The 11,407-nt window shown below is 32.3% G+C and overlaps 1 long non-coding RNA gene across 1 annotated transcript; it reads left to right on the top strand.

Annotated features, from left to right (window-relative positions):
* Nucleotides 1-9,073: 9,073 nt before the first annotated feature.
* LOC145638037 (uncharacterized) lies at nt 9,074-9,933 on the top strand. The gene is made up of 3 exons (XR_014114594.1): nt 9,074-9,371; nt 9,459-9,620; nt 9,771-9,933. It is a non-coding gene; the product is annotated as an uncharacterized LOC145638037 (long non-coding RNA).
* The last annotated feature ends 1,474 nt before the right edge of the window (nt 9,934-11,407 follow it).

The following is an 11,407-nucleotide window of genomic DNA, read 5'->3' as shown; positions in this document are numbered from 1 at the left end:
TATTGCATAGCGGAAGCAAATTTATGAATCCCACCGGTGGGTTTAATATTCTAACCCACCGGCAGGGGGAGTATTTGTGTGAACGGTCCCAAGATTTAACCTGCTCTTGATACCATGACAAATTAGAGAGAAGAGAAAATAATTGGAATAGAATTGCTTCAGCCGTAATTAACAGAGATCGGCAAACACATTTAGCCTTAATATCCTTCGTCTATTATTGAACAGAACGACACAAAATTAAGGAATCAACAGTATATTAATTATACTATTTCGCTTCTAAGGCAGTGGATTATTGTTCCACGGCGCGACTGTGAGTTGAGATCTTCAATCAAGTATTTTTCCCTTTCATCTTCTCTATTTTGTTATTGGAATCAACAGGTATTTTACCAACAATTTAGAAGCGAAATAGTATTAATATTCTGTGAATGTTAGTATTGTGGGGGTTGCAGATATGTATCAGCTGTTTATTTGTTTAGTAAGTATTTCACCCAAGATTTTGGTTGATACTCCCTAATTTGTTACCTGATTCATGATTATTTTTCATGTGGTATCTGTGATATGGGGTTTTCCAATAATGATGAATTGATTTCTATATATGTTTCATGTAAGGCATGAAGGCTTGTGGGACTGTGGGTGATATGTATGCTGAATATCTGCTACGTTTATCATGTACAAGCTTGATATGTTAAATCCTTGAAATGTCTCAAGTATATGTTTTCCTGTGACATGACATGTTAGTTTTGCCCGTTCATAGGATTTTTTCTTGCTTCCTAAGCTTTATTCTGGCAGTAAAGTTGATGAGTTCATCATCTAAGGTGTATTGGATTAAAGCTTAAACTAGTGTTATATCATCTTGGTTTTACTTTCTTGTTCGAAAGTTGTATGTGGATGTTTTTTGTGTGGTATATATTCATGTAGTGGTGAATGGAAAAATCCTGAACCATATGGATAAACCTGATTGACTAGTTGTGGAAAGAAGCATGTTAACGCGAGTTGTGCACTCTCTTTGAGTCTGATATCCTTGAGAAGAGTATATCTTGCCTTGCTATTAGAAATCCATCTGTTGTAAGTATCTTTCAAGGTGAGTTGAAAGGTGGTTGATTGGAAATGGGCTAAAGGAAAGATACTATGTTGTTAGGATTTATTCTGTAAGTTTGGTGATGACCAACTCTTATGACTCACCTGGTTTGTTCTAAGCTTGTCTGGTTTGCAGTAAGGTTGCTTAAGCTTCCTAACATTATTGATTGTAAATCAAGGGTGTGTTTTTTAAAACGCATGCACAGGTGACAACTTAGAAGATGAGGTATTTTTTGCTCATGGTGTTATATCCTTTGTGATATGTATGGTGAGTGGGGGTTAGATTTGAGTACTCTAACTTGTTATGTTAAGTTTTTCTTGGCATGTGAGTTGAACTTCTTGATGTATGTGTGATGCTACTATGGTTCGCATTGATAGAGTTCATTTGCTAGAATGATCATAAGTTGTTAACTTCACATGCATGTTGTTAATTGAGATAAAGATGTATGTGTGTCTCTAAGCCAAGAGACAAGTACAAGATAATGTGATAAGCAGAATGGTTCTAGGCAGTATGCCGATGAACTAACAAAGGTACGCATCAATCTCATTATTGTGATGTAGAGAAAGTGGTTTGGTAAATTATATTTATCATGTCTAAGCCAGAGTTATTTTTGTGATTTGGCCTTGATGTTTGATTCAAATGTGCTAATGATTTGCAATCTAAATGATGAACAAACAATTCTTGACGTGTAGTGGTTTTGTTGTAAACTATATTGTTCATTTTGTTTGTCAAGAGAGAATTACTCAATTATTGTTTGAGTTTCAGTTAGTACAGGGATGAAGGTTAAAGTGAGAAAGTTTCTCAAGTACCTATCCAGTAAACTATAAGAGACAATGATTGAATGAACAACGATGATTAGTTGAACCTCTTCAGTGTATGATTTTTACATGATGAAGAGTGGTGCTCTGTTTCGAGTGAGATACAAAAAAAATTGTTGTACACTATCCATTATGAAGCAAAGGTTCATTAGATTGGATGACATGGTCAAGAAGATGATTGTTGCAAAAATTAATCTCTGGAAGTTTGTCCATTGTGGGGGTAAGTTGATCCTCATGTTCTCTACATTATTTTTCACAAGTGTCTATGTATGTTGTCAGGAACTACAGATGTAGTGACAAAGTTAGACAGATCTTGTGGAGATGATACTCATGTTAGAGTACGTGAAAGAAAAGAAGAATCAAGCAGGTCCTTATACTAGGATGAAGCACAGGTAAGTGCTTGATTGTCTAAGAGAATATATTTAAGATCTTGTGGGGTATTTTAAATTATTCTAGTGACGAAGTTTAAAAGTTGAGTCTACATCCTGAAGTGACCTGGCGTAATGACCCTCTAATTTATATAGTTAAGAGATGCTTTGGTAGACTTGTTACTTGATGCTTGCAGGTTGAGCTTTAAGTGCTCTTAATATGTCCATAACCCAGATTGGGTGGTCAATTGTGACAGCTTACATGGACACACCGAAATGTTTAAATTTGTTGAACTTTTGTTCTGAATGGGTCTGGAGCCTTGTTTTGGTTGACTCATTGTTGGATTTACACCATTTATGTTTATTGAATCTATAACCTTTTTAAGTGGTTTGTTGATCAGGTGGATTCAGTAAGGTTGAGCGTGTCTCTTAATGTCATTTGTCCAGTTATTCTTTGAGCAGGGATTGATAATGGTTCTTAAGTGGATTTAAGACCGTTATCCCAGTGGCTCTTAGAGTAGGATTGATAATGACACCGAAAGTGGAAGGTTGAGCATTGCTTGCTCTTAATACTACTAGCCCAGTTGCTTGAGAGGTGGGAACGATAGTGATTCTTAAATAAATTAGAATCACTAGCCCTGATACTTCTCGAGTAGGGAACGATAGTGGTACCGAATGACTGAGGTTGGGAGTATCCCTTAATGCATCTAGCCTAAGAGCTCATTGAGTAGTGGATTGATAGATGCACCGTCGAGTTGATAGGGTTGAACTTTTTGTTCTTAATGTTCTTATTCCACTGCACAGAAAATCTTGGGTTTGCAAGGTGCTTGAATGTGTTTTAAGCCTGCAAGGAAAGACCCTAGATGTGCTGGGAATGTGTAATTTATACACAGACGGAACACCTACGTGAATACGAGGGGTGGCCTCCTTCAAGGGAAAATTGTGGTGTAGTTTTCCTGAAGTACTCATGAGAGCCCAAGGTGTAGACCAAGATTGGCGGAGTTGCTTAAGCTCTAAAGTCAAGGTATGTGCATTCAAGGTCCCTTCCTCGCTCCTAGGAGTTCAAATCTTAGGATACTCACTAGGGAAGTGTTGAAAACCTTGTGTACTAATGTGTTAGTTCAAACCTTTGGATACTAGCATTTAAGTACTAAGACTTTCATTTTACTGTTCAGATTTCATGATCTCATGTCCGTTTTGCATTAGTGGGGGATTGTTAGAGTTTTCCTCGCTAGTAATGCAAATCGGAGTTTCATCAATTGAGTGTGCAAAGAGTTAGAGAGGGAATGATGGAGAATGCAAGTCTAGGGGATTGATCAAGGCCGAGCTAGAAAGAGAGCTAGAGCTCGGATGCTGGGAATGACTACGGCATGGTCGAGCTAGAGCTCGTTGCCATCAGTAGTGTCCAGCAGATCCGAGCTATAGCTCTCCTACGCGTGAGCTACTAGCTTGCTTCTTCTTTGGCTAGCTGGAGACCCGAGCTATAGCTCTCCTACGGGAGAGCTACTAGCTCGCCCCCTGTTTTCACTTGCGGCAGTCCGAGCGAGAGCTCCCTGCGAGTGAGCTATAGCTCTCTACTCGCAAGCCCAACCGAGTATATGGGCCTTGCGTGAGGCTCAAGCTGCTTGTCTCTTTTCCTTATTACTCCTATAAATACAACTCATTGACCTTTATTAAAAACCAAGTTAATTTCATTATTGAAATAACCTAAACACAAAACAAAACATACCCTTTGAGATCTGAACAGTTCTTGAGTAATTCCACGCTTCGGGTTCGGGTACACGAATTACAAAGGAGAGTTGCGTTAAACTTGGGGGGCGTGCGTCATCAGGAAACCTGTACTGGTGGTGGCATATTTCGCTTCTAAGGCAGTGGATTATTGTTCCACGGCGCGACTGTGAGTTGAGATCTTCAATCAAGTATTTTTCCCTTTCATCTTCTCTATTTTGTTATAAGAATCAACAGGTATTTTAGAAGATAACCTACACAATATAAACTCTATCATATAAACTTCCATAAATCTATCTTAGAATATCACTAAGATATATTATTTTCCTAAATATAATATTATGAGATCTATATGGAAAATATATCAGAATAATATATTTTCCTATATTCCTAACAGGTTTCGACTCTCGAGATTGAATCTAGACCTCAATTGGCATAAATGCGTGATAATTATGCTCTTTTATGTTCTGAATTCTTGGGTGATATACATGTGTTTGTCAAGAGATGTGTACAAATTTGCTTTTAGGGAAAGCATTACAGCTATGTTGTGATCATATGTTTATGCTAGTAATGGAACAACCGTACCTCTTCTAGCTCATCTACTTGAAAAATCCTTTCTTTTTTTTTTTTAATCTTTTCTGCATTTAATTTATTTACACATGTATTAAATGCAATACAAAATAACCTAAATGCAGAAATACAAAATAACCTAAATGCAGAAAAGATAATATATATATATATATATATAGGGGAGGGATCCGGTAAGAACCCCTAGATATATAAGAACCCTAGATATATAAGAATCCATCTCAACCGTAGGATCAAGTTGTTTTAGACGGTTAAGATTAAAACACGTGTCCAACTTTTTCAACCCCTTACCCACCTCCCAACCTTTTCTCTCTCCTCTAACTTTCTCTCTCTTCTTCCCGATTTTCTCATTTTCTCTCTCCTAAAGCCGGAGTTATACGGTGGAGAAGGCGAGAGAGGCGGCGGCGGCGGAAAGCTTCGAAGAGAGAGAAAACCACCGGCGACGCCGTACGATCGACCACCTCGTACTGAGTTGGATTTCGAGGTTTGTGGACCCCGCTAAACGCCTCTTCTCTGGTCTCCCTTCTCTCTTCTCTCCTGCTCCTTCCTCCATTGAAATCGGTACTGAGTACTTTCTCTCTCTCCTCCATTAATTCATCTTCCTTGTTTGATATCCTAGGGTTTTTTCTATCGAGGTTTTCAATTTCTGTTTTCTATTGATAATTTTAGGTTAATTTGTTGGTGTTTATACCTAGGGTTTTTTGTTCGTATTATACGGATCAAGATCCATGGTTTTTAAGCCTTGAGTTATATTCAGCTGATGAATTAGAAGTTCAATTTCTGTTTTTCGAAGTTTTTTATTGCAGTTTGATGTTTGTGGTTTGAACTTGATTTCCTATATAATTTGTTCTAGTTTAATGCATCCATGGATGACAGTAGCGTGAAATGTGATCAGCTTTCGAAGTTGGTACTAATAAATAAAATTGGATGTTTTCTTGGGTTTAAACTGCGTGTTCTTTGTGATCATACTCCGTATAATTTACTCATGTTTCTTTGTGATCATTTAGTTTTGAAGTAATTATGCAATCCATGAAAAGGTAGCTTTTGATTATCTATTTACACGGATTTGCGTGTATGAGATTAATAGTGAGGTTTATTTATAATGCTAGTTGGATGATTGAGTTATTGCTGACTGAATTCCAGAATTTAAGATTAAGCTGCTACTATAGTAATGCCGCCTTAGGCTATGTTACCCAGACTCTGGTACTCGTGTTGGACACCAGCCGCCTATAGGTTTATAGTTTGAACGCACTGGTTATTACTTGTTACTGAACTTTTATTGTTGAGTAAGTATGATCCTAGTGGTTTGTAATTCATGTCCTATCGAACTCGTTGTGTGGTTTCGAATTTGCATATACCATGAACTTGACTTGCTATTTGGTTGCAATTTGAGTTTTATTATTATTTTTTTTTTTTGAAATTTATACATGGGTAGGGTGGCTACTGTTTGGAGGTGCTTTGAAGAAATGATCTTAGAAATTGCGTCATTTTTCATAGCTAAGTGAGATGTTATGTGCCATTCTTTGATGTGTTGTAACATCAGTGGTGATGATTTATTGTGTGGGAACTGGGGTTTTCGAGTTGGTCAGTTCTTCATTGGTACATGTTGGTGGAGGAGTTAGTGACTACTTATTCTAAGAGGCAGTGATTGTGTGTATGTACCTTTGAATGGATTGTTTTAATAAATGTTTTCCAGAGTAAGAGTGATGCTGGGTTAAGCAGTGGTTATAGTTGAGTATAGCCAAGAGAATGATTCTTTGATTTGACATGATACCCTATAGCCAAGAGAATTTGGTTTAGTCTCTTGCAAAATAGTACTCCATTTCATAATACTTTCTAATTAATTGTTTAGATAATATTAACACAAGCTCAACTGAATATTGCTAATATCTCTAAAATGTCAATACACTATTGCTTAGTTACACTGTTTGGAACACTGGGTACAAACATACAACGCTAATTTCATGAGATGTTCTTGTTTGAGATTCTCTCTTCTTCATTACAACAATTGTAATCTAGGTAAACTTAAATGAAGCATGCTTTTAATTGGATATGATTATTTATACAAATGATTTTTATTGTTTGAATGTGTACATGCATAGTGAGAAACTATTTTCAGCATGTTCTAAACTATTCTTATGTTTAAAATATATTACTAATGTAGGAATGTTACTAATGTTTTTTATTTTATAAAATTTCAGCAAAATGGAAAGCCAAAATAAAGAAGAAGAAATTACTATTATACCGGATGAAAAAATTACTTATGGAAGAAAAAGGTAATTAAAGTTTTCCCTTATGTTCTAAAGTATTTTTCCCTTATGTTCTAAAGTTTTCTCTTATGTTTTAAAGTATTTTTATTATGTTCTATAATTTTTTATTATGTTCTAAAGTATTTTTATAATGATCTAAAGTTTTCTACTATGTTTTAAATTATTTCTATTATGTTCTAAAGTTTTCCCATATGTTCTAAAGTTTTCCCATATGTTCTAAAGTTTTCTATTATGTTTTATTATATTTTTTACTTATGTTCTAAAGTTTTCCCTTATGTTCTAAAGTATTTCTATTATGTTCTAATATTTTCTATCCATATGTTCTAAAATATTTCCTTATGTTCTAAAGTTTTCTATTATGTTCTATTACATTTTCCCCTTATGTTCTAAAGTTTTCTCTTATGTTCTAAAGTTTTCAATTATATTCTATTATATTTTTCCCTTATGTTCTAAAGTATTTTTATTATGTTATTCTATTATGTTCTAAAGTATTTCTATTATGATATAAAATTTTCTATTATGTATTATTATATTTTTCCCTTATGTTCTAAAGTATTTCTATTATGTTCTAAGAGTAACTATTATGATATAAAGTTTTCTATCAAGTTCTAAAGATTATCATATATGTTCTAAACCATTTATATTTGATTTTAAAGGAAAATTGTTGAAAATGATGCGGAAGTAATTGACAAAGCTGAATTTGAGAAACATGTGCAAAGTCAGAAACGAAAAAAAAGTGCCAAGCTTTCATCAAGGATTCAACCAACTAGAAAAATGAAAGCAAAGGAAGAAGAAGATGATGATGATGATGAAAATGATGATGAGGATGTGAAAAAAAATCAGAAAAATAAGAAAAGAAAGATTGAAAAAGAAAAGGATGATGAGGATGTGAAAATAATCAAAGTGGAAAAAAATAAGAGATCGGTTTATCAAAGAGTTACCGCTAAGGAATTGATGAAACAAGTGTTGGTAAATCTCTCTGATAAGCATAAACAAGCTATTCAAAAAATTGGATTTGGTGCTTTTTTGAACTTGGATGCACCACATTATGTGGATTCTTGGTAAGCACTAGTGTTCTAAAGTTTTCTCATATGTTCTAAAGTTTTCCATTATGTTCTAAAGTTTTCTATCCATATGTTCACATGATATATGTTCTAAAGTTTTCCATTATGTTCTAAAGTATTTCTATTATGTTCGAAAGTTTTCCCTTATGTTCTTAAGTATTTCTAATATGTTCTAAAGTTTTCCCTTATGTTCTAAAGATTTCTATTATGTTCTATTATCATCTATTATGTTCTATTATCATCTATTATGTTCTAATTCTTATAAAATTCTAATTAATGTTCTAAATTTTAATTATCATGTTAATTTTTATTTTTATTTAAATTCTAATCTATATGTATTTTGTATTCTAAACCTTTAATTTAAATCTAGGTTGACACAACAACTTCTTTCGAATTTTGATCCCAAGAGATGTTGCTTGATGCTACCGGGGAGAGAAGAAGAAATACTCTTTGATGAAATTGATGTTCACATGACATATGGATTGCCAATAGGAGATATAGCAATTCTTGATACAATAGAAAACAAGAATGAATGTGCAAATTTTATGCAAAAATGGAGAAAAAACTTTAACCTTAAAGTGGTATGAATATTTTTATGTGTACTTGTATTCTAAACTTGTTATTTGGCTTATGTTCTAATTTATTTTAATAATGTTCTAAAGTATTTTTTATTATGTTTTAAGATTTTCTATTATGTTCTATTATATTTTTCCCATATGTTCTAAAGTTTTCTATTATGTTCTATTATATTTTTCTCTTATGTTCTAAAGTTTTGCATTATGTTCTAAACTATTTCTATTATGTCCTAAAGTTTTATATTTTGTTCTAAAGTTTTCAATTATGTTCTATTATATTTTTTCCTTATGTTCTAAAGTTTTCCCTTATGTTCTAAAGTATTTCTATTATGTTCTATGATTTTCTATTATGTTTGAAATTATTTATATTACATGTCAATCTTTTAAAGTACTTTTGATTATAAAGTATTTTCTATTATGTTCTAAAGTATTTCTATTATGTTCTAAAGTTTTCCATTATGTTCTAAGTATTTTTGCTTATGTTCTAAAGTTATTCTGATTATGTTCTAAAGTATTTTTGCTTATGTTCTAAAGTATTTTTTATTATATTCTAAATTACCTATCCATGTTCTAAATTACTTACAGGGTGCTCCAACAAATGCACAATTGATTAGTAGGATTCAAAAGGTGAAGGAGGTAGATAAAGAACAAAAACAAGTTTCGGATGAATTCATTTGGAATTTTTTGGTTTGTGTGGTTAATAGTTGCATCCGTTCAACTAATAACAAGCAACTATACATTAAGTTTTTGTATAGTTGCAAGGATACAAAGAATATAGTTAAGTTGAATTGGTGCAAATTTGTTAAGGAGCACTTGATGGAAACTACTAAGAAATGGTTAGATGGAGAATCTTTCTTTACGGGTCCTTTAATCTTTCTTATGGTAAGTTCTAATGATGTTCTAAATTATATATCTATGTTCTACTTTACATATCAATATTCTAAAGTATTTCTAATGATGTTCTTTTAGGTATCCTATTTTGATCGGGTACAAAGGAAGGGGTTAGAGATACCACGTCAAGTTCCATTAATATCATTGTGGAACCAAGAAAGGTTCCATACAAGATTGAAGTTTGAGAAAGACCTTGGATTTGGAAAAGGAAAAGTACTAGAAAGAATGAAATTGAATGTGGTATGATTTTTGTATATGCTTATGTTCTAAAGTTTATACTATATGTTCTAAATTTTGTAATATATGTTCTAAAGTTTATTATCGTTTTATATTTATCTATACAATATATTTATGCATGTATTCTAAAATTTATAATGTAAATTTAAAAAGGGATTGGAAAAAAGGCAAGAGAATGACAAAGGCAAGAAGAAAGAGCAACCCTTGACAATTAGAGAAAAACAAGGGGAGAAGAAAGTAATAAAAAAGCAAGGGAAAGACAAAGGAAAAGAGAAAGTTGTGGAAAACCAATCAATGACATGTGATTCTATCACGTCTCCAAATGATATGATGGTATAATGTTTTAATATTTTTTTTTATTAATTTATTTACTTATTCTTATAATATTTTAAATATTCATTATTTTATGTTCTAAATTCTTAGGATTTTTTAAGCAAATTTGGAAATTTGGCAAAAAGTCTTGCATCGAATGTAAAAGAGATGTATAGCATGTTGGAACAAGCAAAGGATATCTTTGTTGAGGAAGAAACAACGGGGAAAATGCATCATCTTATAGACAACATTTGGTGCAAGTATACCACAAAGGTATAATAATCATGTTCTAAACTATTTTCAGACTATGTTCTAAAGTGTAATTTTTATATTTATAATAGTTCAACATATATAAATGTCTTATTGGATTCTAACTTATGTATTCTTATATATAGCCATTGGTAAATCAAGAAGAAGAAAAGCAACAGACAAAAAGTCCTTCCATACTTAGTCAAGATCAACATTTCTTCGATGAACCGGCATTCATAGAAGAATTGGATATGTTGATGAACATTGCATGGAAGAAATTTAATGTTGAAAAGTCACCAAAGTCATTGGGACATGGTAATTACATGTTTAATTTCTAAATTATACCTATGTTCTAAATTATGCTCTTAAATCAAGTGTTTATGTTCCAACTCAAATCTTTATGATATAGTTAAGTTCTAAAATTGTGTTTTGTAATTATTATGAAGATTTGCCATCAAATGAAGGAGAAAGAGAAAAGAACAACGATGAGAGAAATATCAATGAAAAGATAGATGATACTATCTCTTCACCTATACTTGGTAATTTCCAACTATTTTCAAACTCATTTCTTATTAATGTTCTTTTAATTAATTGATTTTAAAATGGAAAAATACTAAAAAAAAAAAATGAAATAGAATATTTGTATATGCTTATGTTCTAAAGTTTACGCTATATGTTTTAAAGTTTAAGCTATATGTTCTATGGTTTGCACTTTATGTTATAAAGTTTATGTTAATGTTCCAACTCAAATTCTTATGATACAATTATATTATATGTTGTGTTTTATAATTATGTTTTCAAGATAAAGAAGAGAAGCAAGACCAAGGACAAGAGGATAATCAAAAAGAAAGACAAGAGGCAAAGGAAGGAGAAAGCCAACAGGAGAAGGAAGGAGAAAGAGAAGAGGAGCAAGAAGGAGATTTGGTAAAAGGTTATGATCTAAAGTATTTCTATTATATTCTAAACTAAAGTTTTCTATTATGCTCTATTATATTTTCCCCTTATGTTCTAAAGTATTTTAAAAAGGAAAAGTACTAAAAAAAAAATGAAATAGAATATTTGTATATGCTTATGTTCTAAAGTTTACGCTATATGTTCTAAAGTTTAAGCTATATGTTCTAAAGTTTGCACTTTATGTTCTAAAGTTTATGTTAATGTTCCAACTTAAATTCTTATGATACAATTATAATCTAATATTGTGTTTTATAATTATGTTTTCTAGAACAAGA

This window comes from Chenopodium album, chromosome 7 (assembly GCF_948465745.1).
Source record: "Chenopodium album chromosome 7, dcCheAlbu1.1, whole genome shotgun sequence".
NCBI classification, from domain to species: Eukaryota; Viridiplantae; Streptophyta; class Magnoliopsida; order Caryophyllales; family Amaranthaceae; genus Chenopodium; species Chenopodium album.
Note: the sequence above shows the minus strand (reverse complement) of the source record. Positions and strands in the feature narration are given on the sequence as shown.